Raw genomic sequence first — 20,117 nt, 5'->3', positions numbered from 1 at the left:
AAACACAGCCTACTTACATAGAGAAAACATAAACAGCCTACTTACAACTTTTTGGCAGAGGCACAATCTCGCCTCTGCTCCCACCGGTTCATCACTATCAAAGCAAAGCCCTCGACGGTGCTCTTTAAGTTCTGGAAGCAGATAAAATTCCGATGGGACCAAATGGGGACTGTATGGAGGATGATCGATGATAGTGAGCACAGGAAGTCGGATTGTTGCTGATGTCGCACATCACCAATGTGGATACAATCGTCACCGCACACAGGTTTCATTCTTCTACGGATTGCAGTGGGACGCACGTTGTGTGCGGTGTGAAGTCCACTTACAGCACGCTCTTCCTCATGCACCGACGTTAGACGCCGCTATGTTACACGCTACAATTAGGAGTCCTACAGCCGCAGAGTATTGCAACTCGAGTCAGCTAAGTGCGGAAATCGACAGAGTGATACGCATGACGTGTAATACCTCATCCAACATTCAGCACAGGATAAGAAAAAAATCGCGGGCATTACTTATGAGCACTCCACCATAGTTTACAAAGTAATCTCTGGTGTGTGCTATTATGCCCAGCATTTCGTCTCAATTAATGCTGCAAATGTCTTTTTTTCGAAGGGTTGTAAACATTTATTACGTCACAACATATCCAACAAATCATCAACAGGTTCCGTAAGATATACAAAAGGTAATTCGTAATCGTCACACAAAAAGTTCGAACACTTTTTTCATTAGTTGACGCAGGAACAGTCTTGACATTTCCTTTCGAAACAGAAGGATAAAACAGAATATATCCTTACGTCTCGTCGACAATGACGTCATTAGAGACGGAGTATAAGATATTATTGAGGAACGACATGAAAGGAAGTGGTCCAAAACTTTTTTAAATGCTTTCGAAAATGCCATATTACCGTCTGGAATTGCAGGTAAAATACTTTATTCATACAACTAGTTTCACTCATCTGATCATCATCAGGTTTTTTATAGACTGACGACGTAATTTGCATTACGATATGATAACAGAGAATTGTTCTTGTTTTTATCACCTGACCTCAGTGATTTAATATTTCCCCTAAGATGATACTGTGAATGCTATTAAGTGATAATCTGATGATTGTGTAAATAAAGTATTTTACTGACAGCTCAAAACGGTAATATGAAATTTTTTCAAATAGGTAACAGCTGTTGGGCTCTACCTCCTGAAAGTATTTTTCAAAGGTGTTTGCCCTATGCGTTTTCGGGATAATACAGAAAATTTTCGTTTTAACGGCCGGACAGGGATTTGAACCCAGGCTCTTTCCAATTCTAGTCCAGTTTTCCCCTTAGTACGGCGCTTTTTAAGCGGTTCAATGAAGATAATTACTGTTTTTATCTTATGTATTAATTGCTACTTTATTTTCACGCATTTCTCACCCGTCTGTTAGTACCTGCGGTCGCATACACGAATATCACCCAAACGGTGTATGCAGCGGTTCATGTAGGAGTAGGGTTGCATTGCTTGTAATTCCCTGTTTCAGTTGTTGCAAATTGCAGCAAAAAAGTTTAAAAAACCGTAATTACAAATTTTCACATTACCGTCTCTTTACGAGCCACTTCACACTCGAATAACACGGCTGTGGTCTGACACACAATTAATATACATCAGAGCGAGACGTATTGTTTTATTCGGATCGCGAAATTTTATAACTGGTAATGAGCACTGCGCTCCAAATAATAAAATATTCGAAGGGCTGTGTTACAGACAGGTCATATTCGTGACAGAGAGGTATCGCCTTAACTAAGCGGAAAACATGTTAAACACAATTCTGTCTAGATAACAATTTACAATTACACATCACTGAACATTAAGCGTTTTATCAAGAATTCTGATTAGAATCTTCGACAAAAAACAATAAAAACAGATTTAGAAACTATTTACATAATTCTGACGCTATGCTTACCATTTTTCTGGATGTTTTTGCTGGCTACGCATTTTTTGTGTATGAGACTTTCGGTTCTGCTCCTCATATAACTATTTTTGTAATTATTATCACTAATTCCGATGTGAAGTACGTAAACAAACTGCCATTTACATGCAACAATGAATAATAAATTGTACTATCGTTAGCGATGAAATGAAATGTCGTGTGTCTAGAGCCTCACGTCGGGTATACTGGTCGCCTGGTGCAAGTCTCTTTGGCCAATTCGGTGACTTGTGTGTCGATGAGGATGAAATGATGATGAGGAGAACAACACAACACCCAGGCCCTGAGCAGAGAAAAATCTCCGACCCAGCTGGGAGTCGAACCCGGGCCCATTGGCATGACAGTCCGTCACGCTGACCACTCTCTTTCCTTTTTTTTACCGGTATTGTTCGTTGCGTTTGGTCTGGGCGGACGTCACAAGACATCGGTTCAAGTTGATCGTTGATTCCTTTACTCAGTTTTTTTATGACTGAGGGCGAGCAGGCCTCTGACCGAACACGTTGCGCTACCGTGCCGGAAACAACTCAGCTACCGGTGTGGACATGGTTGCTGATGACCCTCAGGGATAAACACTCTCGTGTGGCACCGAGCGAGGTGGCGCAGTGGTAAGCACACTGGACTCGCATTCGGGACCACGACGGTTCAATCCCGTCTCCGGCCATCCTGATTTAGGTTTTCCGTGATTTCCCTAAATCGTTTCAGGCGAATGCCGAGATGGTTCCTTTGAAAGGGCACGGCCGACTTCCTTCCCAATCCTTCCCTAACCCGAGCTTGCGCTCCGTCTCTAATGACCTCGTTGTCGACGGGACGTTAAACACTAACCACCACCACCACTCTGGTGTGGACACGCCGTTTCTGTGGCATCAGGAAGGTGCGCCGGCCCACATCGGATAAACCTGGTGGATTATCGACGAAGGCCGTTACGCCAACCATCCTGAATGTGGTTTTCAGGCGGTTTGTACACCGTCCTGGCGTGGTATCAGTGGCTACAGGAAGGGCAACCTGGTACACTAAATCACTGACATTGCCAAATTCAGTAAGCGACATGCCATCCCCTCAGGACAGTAGAAGTGAAGGAAGGTTATGAAGGTTCGCATCTGTCCGAAAATGTTCCACGCTCTAAGCAAAGGTTTGAAATTTGTCAATTGCGCATAACACACTACCAATTATTTAGGTCAACAAAGATTAAATGAGTATGTTTTTTGAGGCAGATAAGAAAGAATATAGAGGGTAATTTTTTACACCTTGTACAAACCCTAGGGATTGATCGATGAGAGAAAATGGAACAAAAAATACATGGTTTCCATGCTTGACGCCATTTATTCAATCATACTTTGTTACAACGACTGCGGTCTAGTTCGAGCAGTACCATGCTGCCAAAGGTACAGTATGCATGGTTTCCAACCAGAAGGTGGCACTGTTCGTCTCCTGCCACAGTAATCGCTAATGTTGTGTCCAATTCATTTCTCTTGCTGACTCACCTTATAGTGGCTGTGATACAGCGTTGTAGACAATGGTTCCGTATACGAACTGAGAGCTTGCCGACATGGTGTTTATTCTCGGAAAGGCAAATGGCAACTGTGGGCGGGTAGCAAGGTTGAATCGGGAGACCTGTCCCCGCCCACAAAAACGACAGCATTCAATGTTTGCAACAGTGTTCTGCCGTTTGTCTGAGACAGTGTCATGAAGGACGTACCCGAAGTGATCGGACATCAGACTGTTAACACTGTGGAGGGCGACAGCCGCGCCGTGTCAGTACCAGGCAGTTGGCCCGCCAGTACGGGGTAAGCCAGGCGACCGTGTGGAACGTTCTGCAGGACAATTGTTACTCCACGTATCAGTTACAGCGTGTGCAGAGATCACTAGCGACAGACTTTCCACATCAGAAGCAGTTATGTCACTAGTTTTTTCACCAGACAACTACCATTCCGGGATTAATGTCATCCACCCTATTCACAGATGAGACCGGTTTTACGCAATATTGCAGCATGAACTTTCTTAACAGTCATCTGTGGGGTCGTATGCAGAACCCCCATGATATGGTGACGGTATCGATGCAGCCGGAATCTGTGGGCCGGGATAATTGGCGATCGTATTCTGGGACCAGTCTTTCTTCCACGCCACATAACAGGCCGGAAATATGTTGTATCTTGCGGATGATTTTGGATCCTCTGCTGGAAAAAGTGTCACTGATGATTCGAAGGGTTATGTGGCTGCTACATGACGGTGCTGCAGCCCACTCCGCCTTTAACGTCTTGACGCATCTCAGTCGTGTCTTCTCTAGTCGATGGATCGGACGAGGGGGTTCATTTGCTTGGCCTGCTCATTCACCGAATCTCAACCGGCGGTATTTCTGGTTAAGGGGGCATCTCAAATGTATCATGTATGCAGAGCCCATTCCAGATATGGAGACACTGGAGCAGCATATTCATACTGCCTTTGACACTATTCGGATGTAGCCCGACCGACATGAAGGTATCGGACAGAACACGCCACGGCGCGTACACGAATGCGTTGAGGCAATCTGTTTCATACGATGGAATAAAAGCTAAAACTAGTCATAGGGTCTGTAAACCTAAGGTAGTTCTGTTGTCAATTCAACGGTTGCTTCGAACACCAAAGGGCGCAACTACGCTTTGTCCCTTTAATGGTTGTAAGTGGTTTCCTTCCTCTGACCACAGAAAATACTTAACCGGCTAGTTAGTAGTACGACTACAGGAATTACATATGTCTCAGGATGTTTTAGAATGAGTAATAAGACCATCTGCAGCACGTTACTACAGGTTACCGCTTTTTAATGAGTAATTGCAGGAAATGTACTCGCAGCTGCGAATATGAATCACCTTCGAATGTACATTAGAAAGACGACAATGATAGTTTGTGCCGGTCTGGCCCTCGAAACCCGGATTCCTGATTAACGCAAGCCGTCGCCTTAATCGCTTGGCCTATCCGTTTCACGAATCACGGTCAGACCCTAACTTTCAGATGCCTTCTTCCTCGTGTCACAACATGCACTCGCACGTTCTGTATATTCCCGACCAGGAAGGACTCATTTACTGTTCCGTCTAGGGCCTGATATTGTCGCTCATAAATACGAAACACCAGTGTCTGTGTTATTAAGAAGAACGATGTCATGTTCCTTCGGACATGCATGCATTTCTCACTATAAGCGATCGATCGCCTTATCCACTTCGGCTATCCGTGCACGAATCACGGCCAGACACAAACTTCCATAAGTAGTCTTCTTTGTTTCACTATTTTTGTCGTTATATACAGCCGACGGTGGTCCTATTCGTAAATGCGTACAGATTTCCTGTGTATATTGATGACTGTAGACGTAGCACCGCCTGTTCTTTCGGACAGGCAAAGATCACTACATCGTACTTCTCAGCAACGCTGGCACTGCTGTTTCGTAACGTATAACTGTTGCAAACATACAATATAAAAGTCATCACTGCATAACATGTCCATGGAAAGAATATGAGAAACCGCTTCGTATTCCCAAAATTACACTACTGGCCATTAAAATTGCTACACCACGAAGATGACATAATACAGACGTGAAATTTAACCGAGAGGAACAAGATGCTGTGATATGCAAATCATAAGCTTTTCAGACCATTCACACAAGGTGGAGGCCGGTGGTGACACCTACAACGTGCTGACATGAGGAAATTTTCCAACCGATTTCTCACACACAAACAGCAGCTGACCGGCGTTGCCTGGTGAAACGTTGTTGTAATTCCACGTGTAAGGAGGAGAAATGCGTATCATCACGTTTCCGATTTTCATAAAGGTCCGATTGTAGCCTATAGCGATTGCGATTTATCGTATTACGACATTGCTGAGTCAACAGATGGGGACGTTTGCAAGACAACAACCATCTGCACGAACCGTTAGGCGACTTTGCAGCAGCATGGACTATCAGCTCGGAGACCATGGCTGCGGTTACCCTCGACGCTGCATCACAGACAGGAGCGCCTGCGATGGTGTACTCAACGACGAACCTGGGTGCACAGTTGGCAAAACATCAATTTTTAGGATGAATCCAGGTTCTATTTACAGCATCGTGATGGTCGCATCCGTGTTTGGCGACATCGCAGTGAACGCACATTGGAAGCGTGTATTCGTCATCGCCATACTGGCGTATCATCCGGCGTGATGGTATGGGGCGCCATTGGTTACACGTCTCGGTCACCTCGTGTTCGCATTGACGGAACTTTCAACAGTGGACGTTACATTTCAGATGTGTTACGACCCGTGGCTCTACCCTTCATTCGATCCCTGCGAAACCGTACATTTCAGCAGGATAATGTACGACCGCATGTTGCAGGTCCTGTACGGGCCTTTCTGGATACAGAAAATATTCGACTGCTGTCCTGGCCAGCACATTCTCCAGATCTCTCACCAATTGAAATTGGTGGCCGAGCAACTGGCTCGTCCCAATACGCCAGTCACTACTCTTGATGAACTGTGGTATCGCGTTGAAGCTGCATGGGTAGCTATACCTATACACGCCATCCAAGCTCTGTTTCACTCGAATCCCAGGCGTATCAAGGTCGGTATTACTGCCAGAGGTGGTTGTTCTGGGTACTGATTCCTCAGGATTTATGCACCCAAATTGCGTGAAAATGTAATCACATGTCAGTTCTAGTGTAATATATTTGTCCAATGAATACCCGTTTATCATCTGCATTTCTTCTTGGTGTAGCAATTTTAATGGCCAGTAGTGTACTCAGTAACACTTGGAAGAGAAATAAAACAGGTGTTTCTGGCAGTAAGAAGCGAAACGCTGGCACTATGAGCGTATGTGATTCGTAATTCGCAGAGCGATTTTAGCTGAGCGTCGGCACAGGACTCGATCTCGAGCCGTGCCTTTCAAGGACAACAGCTTTGTTACCTAATGACTACACGCCATCCAACTCTACACCACGAAATGAAAGTTTCAGTTTTCCAATGACTCTCTTCGCATTATAGCCTTCTGCGCTTTGCGTCTCCTTTTTCCTTTCTCACGCTTCAGACACATTGAATTTGTTATGATGCTTTCTTTGATGCAGATCATGGACTACGCTTCTTAATTTACAAAGTCAAGTTGATCGGAATGAGGAGGGAAGAAAAGTGTATGGAGCGAGCAGAATCTGAAACACTTTTCAACCCGAGTCAGTAATCTAAGTGGTTGCTTCTGAGTAAATAAATAAAAAATAGGCGTAAGGGAAAAGAAAAACACGATAAAATTTGGCCTCAAGCTCGCTCTCGTAGCGGCCGAAAAGGCGGAGAGCGCTTAATGCCGCTGGCGGCTGCTGCCGGATGCTGCCTCTGCTGTTCGTTACAAGGCCTGGGGAGTAAGCAGCACCACTCTGTGCAGATCACCTCACCAGCCCTTCTCAAGCAAATCTACAGATCAGTTCCGCGAGCGCCAGCTACATACGCCGCTGCTGTCTACGCTGTCCACCGTTCACGTGCAACCAACTGCACGTACGACAAGAAACAGATATAAAATATTGTATGTGACTGAACCACATATTTTTACTGTTTCGAGGAGATAATTTGTATATTTCCATATTCGACTCACAATTCAAGACTGAAAACACAAGAAGTTGTAAGTGTCCAATCTCTCATTTCTAAGATGAACGAAAAGACAATGCAGTATCTCTATTTGTACATAAATGATTTGTATCCGAAAGTTTGAAAAGCTGTTCTGGTTCCGCAGAATTATATTGCTTACAGCATCGCCCAAAAAATGAGATACATTAGAAAATATGTACTTTTTATAAACGTTCTAAGTGCCGCAACCGAAAACCGACCGGTTCTAGGTGCCAATAAGTAAGTTTCTCCGTGGTAATTAACGCCAAGAAGAAATCAGGAACCAGAAATTCTTAATAACGCTGTTTATTTACACAAACAGCGCCGTTACCGGCTGTTCACGACTAAATTAAAATTGTTGTTGTTTGTATTTATTGTCGACTGTTTTTTTCCTACAGCTAATGTTGCTCTGTAAAAATATAATTATTAACAGTGAATAGTTGCTGCTTTGTCCTTTGCACGACTAAGTATGTATTTTGTATACAGCCACGATCTCAAGAACGTCAGTTTTCAGCAAAATATTATGAAAAAGGATTTTGTTCCAAATGTCGTTAATACTGAGGCACTATGTTCTATTTGTGATAATAGAAGTGCAGAAATACAGCGTTAAGTATTTAGCTAATAGAACAGAAGCTAACAAAAACCACTCCTCCCGTCTTTTAGACGTCCGAACCCTAGATGTACACATAGGTTCGTCAAAGACCATGTGCTATGTATTACGGCATCTTTGAAAGACTTTATCCACGGTTTGGCACCTCCATCCAATCTACGGTGATGCAAGCGATTAACTAGAGCAAAAAACACTGAAAACGCATTTTTTTCAAGAAGAACTGAACTTCAAACATTTTACATTGCCACTCTTCAGTCGTTTTTCCGCTTTTCAGAGCACGATCGCTCTGCTTGTTTAAATTCCACACAATCTCTTTGTTTTTGTTCACAGATATATAAATACTAACATATATCATGTACAAATCTAAAAGTAAAATGCATGTGGCAAGAGTAGGCACTGATATCTAAATTTATGTAAAACCTCTAAACATTTTTAAAATGTGGCTATATATTCCCATAATCCCTAATGATCTCTGTAATAAATATTTATAAATATTTGAGATAATTTTTACTGAATTTCTGCATATCTACTAATGGCCTTTTTAACGCTGAAGAGTATGTTTATAAGAATCCTACTGCTTCAACACAGTAGAAGATTCAGATTTGTGAAAAAGGATTATGAGAAAGAGATCATCAAAATTGTGCTTATTAGCTGCAGACGGAGTTTATAAGCACATAAACTGGGTAAAATGCAGTATGTGTTAATGAACGTATCTGTACGGCATTCGTTTTGCTGTTGACGTGTTACAGTTCGTATACAGTTCAAGTTAACTTCAACATAGAAGACATAATACAAAAAGTCCAAAAATAATCTTGACATTAGATCAAAATTATATAGAGCTACTGCACTGAAAAGAGAAATCAGGAAACTGACAATGATGACATAGAAATAATGGATGACTTTCTCTATGTAGGGTAGCAGAAGGTGTTAATTAGAGGGACAGGGCAAAGAGTAGAATGTTCTGGATTGCTTTTGGTAGACAAAATACTTATCAAGCGTATGTCTCCGATGGGTCTGAAGAGTAATGATTATGATCAGCGTGTGATAAATGTCTTAAAGTAATGGAGAGAGAAATAATCGTTTTATGTGGAAACAATTCAAAAAAAGTGTTAGAGATTACTACAGATTAGCGTACTGGAAAATACTAAAAGGAAAATAAAAGAAATGGATGACAGGACAGGCTGGAGAGAAATCTATAATTATGATTGCAAGGTCCATGAAATCAAGGTGAAGAAATTACAAAGCCAGCCAACTATATGGATCGCAGGAGAGTTTCTGTAAAGTTTTGAAGGCAGGAGACGAGGTACTGGCAGAAGTAAGGCTGTGAGGTTGCGGCGTGAGTCGTGCTTGGGTAGCTCAGTTGGTAGAGCACTTGCCCGCGAAAGGCAAAGGTCCCGAGCTCGAGTCTCGGTCCGGCACACAGTAAAATTTTACGATTCTCTAACTGTGTCAAGAATCATGCCATTGAAGATTATTTTCTTCGTCTGCAGATGAAGGAAAATTTTACACAGTAACTACCAGATATGAAACTTCCTGGCAGATAAAAACTGACCCAGTAAACATTCCATTATCCTAAATATCAACAAGATTCATATCAGGAGGCCCCATAATCAGTTCCTGGTACTGACAGGGAATTTTTCTCAGTGGAACGACTGGAACAGGGAGCACTCGGCCTCTCGAGGCCATTTGAGAAGCTATTTGAATCATAAGTAGAGACTAGAACGTCTGCAAATCCGATAACGGCCGGAGGGAGGTGTGTTGACCACACACCATTACACATCGCGTTTCCAAAATAACTCCAGTTGGTTGTGGATGACACGGCGTTCAGTCGGTTCCGACTAGTCCATCTGAGACCAGGAGGGCGGAGCTTTACTTTGCCTTGGAAGATAGGCAACCCTACTTACGTAATCGGCCTTGGATGATGTAGACTGTGTTGCCTATCTTAGGGTTAATAAAGTAAACTAAGAAAAGGAAAGGAAACAGAAATCAAAGAAAGAAACGCACAACGAAGGATTTATCCGAATGGTAGCGGTGATGTAGATGTACAGACAAAAATAAACTAAGAAAAGGAATGGAAACAGAAATCAAAGAAAGAAACGCACAACGAAGGAATTATCCGAATGGTAGCGGTGATGTAGATGTACAGACAAACCTATGATGACAATTTCAGAGAAACTGGATGATTTATATAAGAGAAATAGCTTCACAAAGTGAGTAACTCAGTAACGCGTTAGTCCACCTGTGGCCATTTTGCAGGCGGTTATTTGGCTTGACATTGACTGATGGAGTTGTTGGGTGTCCTCTAGAGGGACATCGTGGCAATTTCTGTCCAATCCCGAACTGATTGGTGGACTCTGCCCATAATACTCCATATGTCCTCATTTGGGGAGAAATCCGGCTCTTCGCTGGCTGAGGATCTGGCGAACACGAAGACAAGCAATAGAAGCCCCGTCGTGCGCGGGCAGGCGTTATCTAGCTGAAGTGTAAGCCCATTTTGGTTCGACATCAGAGCAACAAAACGGGGTGTAGAATAACCTCGACGTACCGGTGCAGTGTAAGGCTGTCGTGGACGACAACCGAATGGGAAGTGCTATAAAAACCAATGACACTCCAGAGCAGCATTCAAAGTTCTCAGGCGGTACTGCGGGCGGCAATCAAGTTGGTATCCCACCATTACCCGGCGCCCCTCCAGAGACGTTTTCGGCCTGTAATCTCATTGACTGGTGTCGAACTGAGCCCCTAAGAGCAGCGAAGACCTGTATGGAGGTACCACGGACGTTGGTGGGATACCGAACTGACGGTCGGCTGCCTTACAGACCGACATACAGGAGTGATGGTCCGTGGTATCACTTCTTTTATAGCAGGACTCCTTTGTCTGTCATCCACGACAGCCTTCAGCAAAGCGGTGTGTCGACGATATTCTATGCCCCGTTTTGTTTCCCTTCATGGAAAGCCAGCATGGGCTTCCATTTCGGCAGGATAATACCCACCCTCATACGGCGAGGGTTTCTACGGCTTGTCTTCGTGCTTGCCAAACCCAACTTTGGCGAGTGAGATTGCCGGATTTGGCCCTAACCGAAACCGCTGGGAGCATTATAGGCAGGGCCCTCTAACTAGCTCGCGATTTTGACGATCTAACGCAATAATTGGACAGAGATTGGCACGATGTCCCTCAGGAGGACGACCAGTCATTACCAACTCGAATAACTACTTGCCTAAGGGCCAGAGGTGGAACAACGCTCTTTCAAATAAATTATCCACTGTTTCTGAAGTTGTTATCACGTGCATTTTCACATGTCCATCATATCTACCGATTTTCGTCCCATTCGGATAATTCCTGTTTGGTGCGTCGTCTTTTTCTTTTATCTTACGGTGCAATTTCCGGGCCAGTTTTATTTTGCAGATCCTATACAAGGACACCGCTGCGAAAAACTTTAATGTCAAAGGAAGTCTTCATTGGATTCCAAGAATATCCTGACTACTGCCTAATAGAAGGCAGGGAGGTAATAGAAACATTTTGAATGAGGAACAGAAAGAAGGTCAGCAACGGTCTTAGTATCATCTGTCTGTCTGTCTTTTTTATTGCATTGCGAAGATTATAATATTTCGTTAAAACCGGAGAACGCCCAGTTGGCTGATGACGCCGAGGAATCTACCTGCATTACCGACTGAGATGATGTAGTGTTGAAGACATCACCATTAGCGGCAGTATTATACAACAGATGCTAAACCAATTATAAAAATAAAGGCGGCATTCCATCACCAGCGAAATCGTAACTGTATGTTCATTTTAGACTCTCAGTTGATATTCTTTTGCTGCTTTTTTGAGTCATTTCATCTGCGTGCTCTGATGCGCCCCAGCACGAATTCCTGTCCTGTGCCAACCTCTTCATCTCAGAGCAGCTCGCCGGCCGCGGTGGTCTCGCGGTTCTAGGCGCGCAGTCCGGAACCGTGCGACTGCTACGGTCGCAGGTTCGAATCCTGCCTCGGGCATGGATGTGTGTGATGTCCTTAGGTTAGTTAGGTTTAAGTAGTTCTAAGTTCTAGGGGACTGATGACCACAGCAGTTGAGTCCCATAGTGCTCAGAGCCATTTGAACCATTTTTTGAATCAGAGCAGCTCTTGTAACCTAAGTAGTCAATTATTTCCTGGATGTATAGCAATCTTTGTCCTGCTATACAATTTTTTACCTCTACCGCTTCCTGTAGTGTCATGGAAGTCATTCCACGCTATTTTAACAGATATACTACTATTCTGTCCCTTGCTGTTGTCAGTGTTTTCCCAGGTTCCCGGGTTCGATTCCCGGCGGGGTCAGGGATTTTCTCTGCCTCGTGATGGCTGGGTGTTGTGTGCTGTCCTTAGGTTAGTTAGGTTTAAGTAGTTCTAAGTTCTAGGGGACTTATGACCACAGCAGTTGAGTCCCATAGTGCTCAGAGCCATTTGAACCATTTATTGTCAGTGTTTTCCATACATTCCTTTGCTTGCCGATTCTGCGGAGATACTCCTCATTTTTTATCTTATCAGCCCACATAATTTTCAACATTCTCCTGCAGCACCTCATCTCAAATGCTTGGATTCTCTTTTGCTCCAGTTTTCCCACAGTCCTCGTTTTACTACCATACAACGCTGTGCTCTAAACGTATGCTGCTAAACTACGTATGCTGTTAACGTATGATGCTAAACAACCAGTCAGCTAGTCCCAACTATAGGTTGCCTGCCCAAGGGCTTCCCGGAGTGAGAAGCAGACGACTTTCACTATTGCATATAAGCAGTCACTAAATTTAAAAAGCAGTCAATACACTCATTACTGTTATAAGAACGTATATTTCCCCTTAGTTTCCTCCAGAGATGCTAATGCTGCGAAAATTCATTTCAAAAAACGTGAAGATCACGTTCGATACCCACTTAACTGTATCCTCGTGTTACTCAGTACAATCGTACGTCAAAGGTTTCACGCAGTAACTTCAACATTAAAGTTACCGAAATTAGAAATTATATGTATATCTTTATGCAGCACAGCTCACGGCTCGCAAATTACCCAGATTATTTTCAACCTATTATTGAAGAATAACACTTGCCTGTTTCCAACAAACGTACACATAAAGTAAATCTTTTCGAAACTTTTTCTCTCTAACACCACCACAAACTAATGCCATGTTAAAGTCTATTGCCTACTAAATTTTCCCTGTTTACGAAGCAAAGCTTCAGCATCAGGCATAAGATTTTAAGTTATTCTTCATCTACTGCTTGCTGTGTTTGCAACACATTTTGCTGACAGTAAGCACGTATATCATTGAAGGCACCTGCAAAATTACATTATTGCACGGCATAAGAGGGGACACCGTAAAGTAAGTTTCATATTATTACTACGGACGAGTAATTTTGCACTATAAAGTGGCCCAGACACATGACACTGTTTTTCAACATAGTTACTGCTTCTCTGTAAACAATGATCGGAACGTACAAGGCATTCATTTCCTCGAAAAGAGAAATTCACTCATTAGTCATGGAGCCATTCGAGAAACGCTGTGTGAACGCACTCATCTATGTAAAAATTTCTTCCGCCACAGATGTTCTTTCATCTTACCGATAAGACGAAAATCGTGTGGGGTAAGACGTCGTCTTCCCGGCTAGCACCTCAACGTCTGTGCAGCCTCGTCCGAATTGTTTGCACTATTTCTCTACGGATGGACACGACCTTGCCTTTGGTTCACACACCGCGAAAATTTTACGACGATTTTGTGTGCAGTTTAGACGTTTTTGCGCACAAGAATCGTATAGGGACACCGCAACTTTGGAGTAAGTTTCCAGTTTCCGTGCCATTTCACATTCATACAGCGATGCAGCTGTTATCCGTACCGCAACGGAAATATGTCTGCAAGCAACCCGAAATTCGTCGTCCCGTCTGACAATGTATACCCCTGCACAGCGGTCTAAGCGTAGAACGACATGGCTAGCATACTTTCTGGCCCCCCTACGTCGTTCAAGATACATGACGTCATAGAGACTGGGTGCCGTGAGAAACTAGCTTTTGTTAACACGGAGCACAAATTACCCAAGATATAAACATCCAGTGTTTGATGGTGAGAGCACTTACCGACTTGCAACAAATTTTAAACGTAATTTCAGGCATTTTCTAAAAATTGTCTCCCGTAGAGATTCGCACCGTTATGAATGGCGAATTATTTAACGCCATTTCACAGTTCATGACACAAAAACTCAGCATCAAACACGATATTCCAGTTTAATATTTTTATACAGCTAACTCTATTTGCTACTCGTTTTGTAGACAGTATTCGCAGATGCCACTGAAGATACATACAAAGTCGTGGAACTGATCTACAAACGGCAGTTCGGTTCTTCAAATACTCGGAGTTGCAGGGGTAGGGTGGGGGTTAATGGTGTATTTTAAATTACAATATACAGATCACTGTAGTCGCTAACAGTGACTAGTTATTTTTTAATTAAAAGAAAGCTGGAAGTTATAAGCTTACATCAAAAGAAAATACGTCACGACAAACTCTTGCTGTCAGATTGTAATGGTGCATTGCATATTACTGTTGTAACAGCGTATATGTCACATACTTACCCAGTGAAATGGATGCCGCAAAGATTCATTTCTAGAAACGAGATCACTTTCGTTATCCACCTATCTATCCTCTTTTTAATCAGCTACTGGTCCATCTCTTGCAGAATCGACGTCACCCGAACAATAAACAGTTTATTACCTATCTTCCATCCTCCTGCCCCCTTCTTCTCCCCTCCCCACCTCCGCAGCGAAGTTTTAGAAACACACGACATCTCTACCAAATCGACAGTGATAGCGTAGTAATGGCAACGCATTGTACTCCTATTCGAGAGGACGGATGATGAAACCCAGAGTTAGGTTATCTATAATTTCCCTATATTGAGAGGTCTTTAGGAAAGGTTTGGCCTTTACCATTCACATCTTCCCTCAACTGGGACTTATGCAACGTGTCCAGTGAAAACGCCATCGACGGGATGCTAAACAGTTGCTTTTGAATTCGTAAAGACACAGTGATACCAAGGAAAGTTGTGATGAAGATCACTCTGTCATTTTTCTAGTGGAATGAAGCTTTTCTGGAAGACAACGTACTGTTCCCTCTGCAAGGATAAATACGAAATCAGTATTTGTTCCTTCAGCGAACTGGCTACGAATTACCATGGTCGTTGCTCGTCAAGGTCATTCGTAGTAGCTACGATTTAAGTCTGTTTTCTGTGAAACAGAATGATAGTCTCATAAGCGCAATACAAAATTCGTAGAAATTTTGAAATTACCTTCACGCTTACAGAAAAAATTGTCTGTTGATAAAAGCCACGTGTTGTTAAATATGAGTTAAGAACGCAGGAGTTTATTCTTGTCACTAGTCTTATTGACACGGTACTACCACAATGTATGCTTGAAAGACCACAATTATTAGCTTAAGTGACACGACTTTTATTTTTACTCCAGGGGTCTACGACCGACGCGAAATGAATTAAATTAAATAACGGCTTTATCGTTGCGCCGCAAATATCAGTAATATTACTCCGCAAACAGCTGCCCCTCCAGTGAACATGCGCGCACTGTCGATTGGTTTCAAACGAACGGTTCATTAACCTTTATCAAGAAAAAAATTAATATCATTTCAGGTACTGCCGTCGGTAAATTACACCACGAAGGCGAAAATCCCTTTCGAGAGCGTACAGTGGCACTGTGGCCAGGACAATGACGTACTATGCGGAAGGAGGACAGCACGGGATCCGGCTATTGAGCCACTCACAGGATTACAGTTGCATCAAATCAAGCGAATCTCTGCACGGGAGTTTTTAGACAGTCGTACCCATTGCCTTCTTCATTTTCCATTTAAGTAACGTCTACGCATCTGACCACCTCTACATCGAGATAGGCCTACATGCTTCGCAAGTCACCGCATGGTGCTTATCAAAGAGGGCCTATTACCGCTATCAGTCATTTCGTTTCATGTTCCACTCGCTAATAGAGCGAGAGAAAAACGGCTGTCTAGTATACCCCCACAAGAGCCCAAAGTTCTCCTAATTGCCTGGTCGTTACGCAAAATGTACGTTGAGGGCAACATTATCATCCTGCATTCAGCATCAAATGTTCATTCTAAGTTTTCTGACTAGTGTTCCTGTAAAATAACGTCGCCTTCCCTGGAGAAATTCCCCTTTGTATTCGAAGTATCTCCGTAATACCTGCGTGTTGTTCGAAGCTTCTGGTATCAAATCTAGCAGCTCGCCTCTGAGATACTTCAAAATCTTACTATAATCCGACCGGATGTGGATACCAGACACTCGACATCTAATCAAGAATAGATCGCACTAGAGTCCAGTGTGTGACCCCTTGCGGGACCACACTTTTCTAAATGGTTCAAATGGCTCTGAGCACTATGGGACTTAACTTCTAAGGTCATCAGTCCCCTAGAACTTAGAACTACTTAAACCTAACTAACCTAAGGACATCACAAACATCCATGCCCGAGGCAGGATTCGAAACTGCGACCGTAGCGGCCACGCGGTTCCACACTGTAGCGCCTTTAACCGCTTGGCCACACCGGCCGGCCACTTTTCTAAAATTCTCGTTACCACACTGGACTCGCATTCGGGAGGACGACGGCTCAAAACGGCCATCCGCATTTAGGTTTGGCGAATGGCGGCATGGTTCCTCTCAAAGAGGACGGCCAATATCCTTCCCCATCCTTGACAAAATCCGATCTTATGCTCCATGTCTAATGGCGTCGATGTCGACAGGAAGCTAAACCCAATCTCCTTTCCTTCCTTCCTTCTAAAATTCTCCCAAGAAACCGAAGTGGACTATTCGCCTTCCCTACTACAGTCCTCCAACGTTCGTTCCACTTCAAATCGCTTTGCAACATGTCGCCTAGGTATGTAATCAATAGGATAATAGGATTACGACAAGCAGTACACTACTAACGCTGTATCGGTGTATTAAGGTATCGTTTTCCCTACTTTTTTTTACATTTTGAGCAACCTACCATTCTTCACAACAACTAGAAAGGATTGTGTAAGTCATCCTGTGTCAACTCAGAGTCACTCAGTGACGACACCTTCTGTACTCCACAGCATCATCAGCTGCAGACTGCTGCTCGTCCTGTCCGTCAGATCACTTATGTACACAGAGAATAAGAGCTGTCCTACTACACTTGCCTGCGGCACTTCTGACGATATGGGAAAATGTACCGCATTGGCCAATAGCCTTGGGGCACAGTCCCTTTCGTCTGTCAATCCGTCAAGAAGAGCAATTCAGTGCAGAAGGAACTACCAACAGCCCAGTCAGTATACGACGATAATAAAGTTATTCGTCACTACTTATTAACATAGGCCGTAAAATGTACTCTATAGTTTTTATGACTAATTAAAAACTAGACATTTTATGCAGCATAACTTGTTGGAACGAAAATCGCAGCTTTTGAAGGGTGCTGTTTCCGTTTTTTTGCTTAACCAGATTCCACAATTGTGTGTAATGAAGAAGCTGAAGAATAGCTGGTAGTTGCTGTTCGTTACTTCTGAGAGCTCTTTTACGAGTCTTACCACATAACTTCATTGAGTGCAACATTTTCGTTGCAAAATAACAAGTGCACCCAACTAAATAATAGCGCCCAAGGACCCATTTTATCATCAACTGCGCTCTTCAACTTTTTTGTGAATATACTTCTGGGAAAATATTGATAGGAATACACCCTATGGACTCTGGAGTTATCAGGGATGAAATAAAACGAATGAACAGTTACCTACGATGGAATGAATAGCGTCTTGGGAAGAGATTATTACGTGATCATCAAACTATGAAAAGCAAAGGTAACGGAGTGTAATGGAGTTAACTGAAGTGAAACTGAGGGAATGAGATCAGGAAATCAGGCCTGAAAGTAGAAAACGAATTTTGCCACTTGCGTAGGAAAATAAAAAATGGCGGCAGTACGTAGCAGGATATAAAACAGACATGTCGAAACAACTCACCTGGAAAAAAAATTTAACGTATGGTATATATTTAAGTTCCAGGAATCCATTTTGTGAAAGTTTCTGAATTGTAGCCTAATATGGAAATGTAACGTGGACGTTAAACACAATAGGCAAGGAATAAAATAAGTTTTTGAAAAGTGGTGCGACACAATATTACGAAATATTATGTATCTGGGTTTGAATAAGGTACTGAGTGAGAAATGCAAGAGATCTAGGACGCATTAGCTCCGGAAAGATTTTATTGAGATAGACTAACATCGACAGCTGCATCAAACCAGGTTCTGTATTGGTGACTTGAACAACAATGACCTATCACTTTCTGCTGAAAAATAATTAACATGTTACTTCAGAAATAATATACAGTTGACTGTGAGCATTATGCATGGCAATACTAATAGTTACTGTAGCCCCTGATTCAGATAGTATATAGGCGCTAGTACTGGTGTATGCTTTGAACTCTCACGTGTGCAAGTCCAGTGTTCTCTGTCGTTTCATTCGAAAATTTATGTCGCTGCCTTACGGGAAAGCTGTTGGTCAGGAAATAGGTTCTGTAGGAACCTCGTTCTTTACCCAATGCTTTCTGGACATTTCAAAATATACTTAAAGCGACGACGTGTGATCAACTATCATTGGATCTGGATTATGTCTCTACGAACTTTCCCTCATTAACGTCTCCTTTGCCAGAAACTGTCTATTCCTACACTCAAAGACCACCACTGTGAACGACGCTGAGATCATTAAGAAATGAGAAAAAGCTTTAAGTCGTGTAACTGGTATCACAAAAACTTCAACAATGCGCCAAGACGTTTTATGGGACGGATTTTGGCGCATAGATATGAATTGTTTTAACTGGGACTGCATAGTTGTAGTTTCTTAACATTTAAAACGAACGAAACTTGTTACTCGCTTCTGTTTACGAGGCCAGTCGGATGCGCTCCGTCGAGAAATATATTTTTGGCGATAAACTATGAGAGACATGGATTATTAATAATTACTTAGGGCCGTGCTCCGAATGTATATCGAATAACTAATGTAGCTCTGTTATATGGAAGAATAATTGAAGCCAGATAAGAAAACAGAGCGACAAGTAAGATGCCGTGTCTAGAGAAGACTTAGAGTTTCTCATTTCATACGTTTGTTTTCCTATAATCTTACCGTGGCTACATAACCTCCACTGTACCTACTTCAAATTCGAAAAAGAAAAAGTACTGGCAACAGGAAAACAAGGCCAAAAGATAAGACAGTGATATCACAGTTATGGATTCACTGACAATCACCAAAAACTGCCCCCAAAATTCTACTTCTGTGCATTCAGTGCTGAGTCACAAACAATTGCGTGACGAGCTGTCTGAAGTAAACCAGTACACGAATGCGGGCACATATTTCATAGTATGCTCCCGTGGTGCAATTTTCACATTGGCAGAATACCGACATGCGAATCTGGAAGAATAAGACAGATGGCTTACCTTCTGCCTCTATATAAACATGATGTAGCACCGGTAATTCGAAGGATCAAATGCAGAAGCTACGCAGACTTAATCTAAATGACGTATCCTAGTTAAACCAGTCTGCCGCACTCGAGATCGACTTCGCTGGCCAGTGGGTCTCAGGACGAACCGGCCTTCTGCCACCAGCGGTGCGCCTCGACTCCGGCATACGAACCGGGGACCGCCGGACGTATCCCTCGGCGTGTGCACCCCGCAGCGGCTACGGAGCAACTGATCCCATGTTGCGTCCGCTGCTGGGAGTCGCGACAGCTGGAGATCGCGTGGAGGGGGCGTCAAGCGGCCCGTCCCGAGGGCGCATGCGCGCCGATGTTCGGGAATGCAGCCGAGCGCATGCACCTTCCGATCCCGATTTTGGAGGGGGATCGGTCTCTTCTACCCTAATCAAGAGCCCATGAGTAGTCCGCTTTCAGGTATACGCGTCCAGCGGAAGTATACTGTTATTCCACTACAGTCTAC

The 20,117-nt window shown here is 43.3% G+C and overlaps 1 protein-coding gene across 1 annotated transcript in view; it reads right to left on the bottom strand.

The window, feature by feature from the left end:
- The window catches only part of LOC126455426 (PDF receptor-like), a 403,957-nt gene extending 384,105 nt beyond the window's left edge, over positions 1-19,852 (bottom strand). Inside the window, exon 1 of the mRNA XM_050091176.1 lies at positions 19,620-19,852. The gene's annotated coding sequence lies outside the window, so the exon portion shown is untranslated. The remainder of the gene's footprint in view (positions 1-19,619) is intronic.
- Positions 19,853-20,117: the final 265 nt, after the last annotated feature.

This window comes from Schistocerca serialis, chromosome 2, assembly GCF_023864345.2.
Source record: "Schistocerca serialis cubense isolate TAMUIC-IGC-003099 chromosome 2, iqSchSeri2.2, whole genome shotgun sequence".
Taxonomy (NCBI): domain Eukaryota; kingdom Metazoa; phylum Arthropoda; class Insecta; order Orthoptera; family Acrididae; genus Schistocerca; species Schistocerca serialis.
Note: the sequence above shows the minus strand (reverse complement) of the source record. Positions and strands in the feature narration are given on the sequence as shown.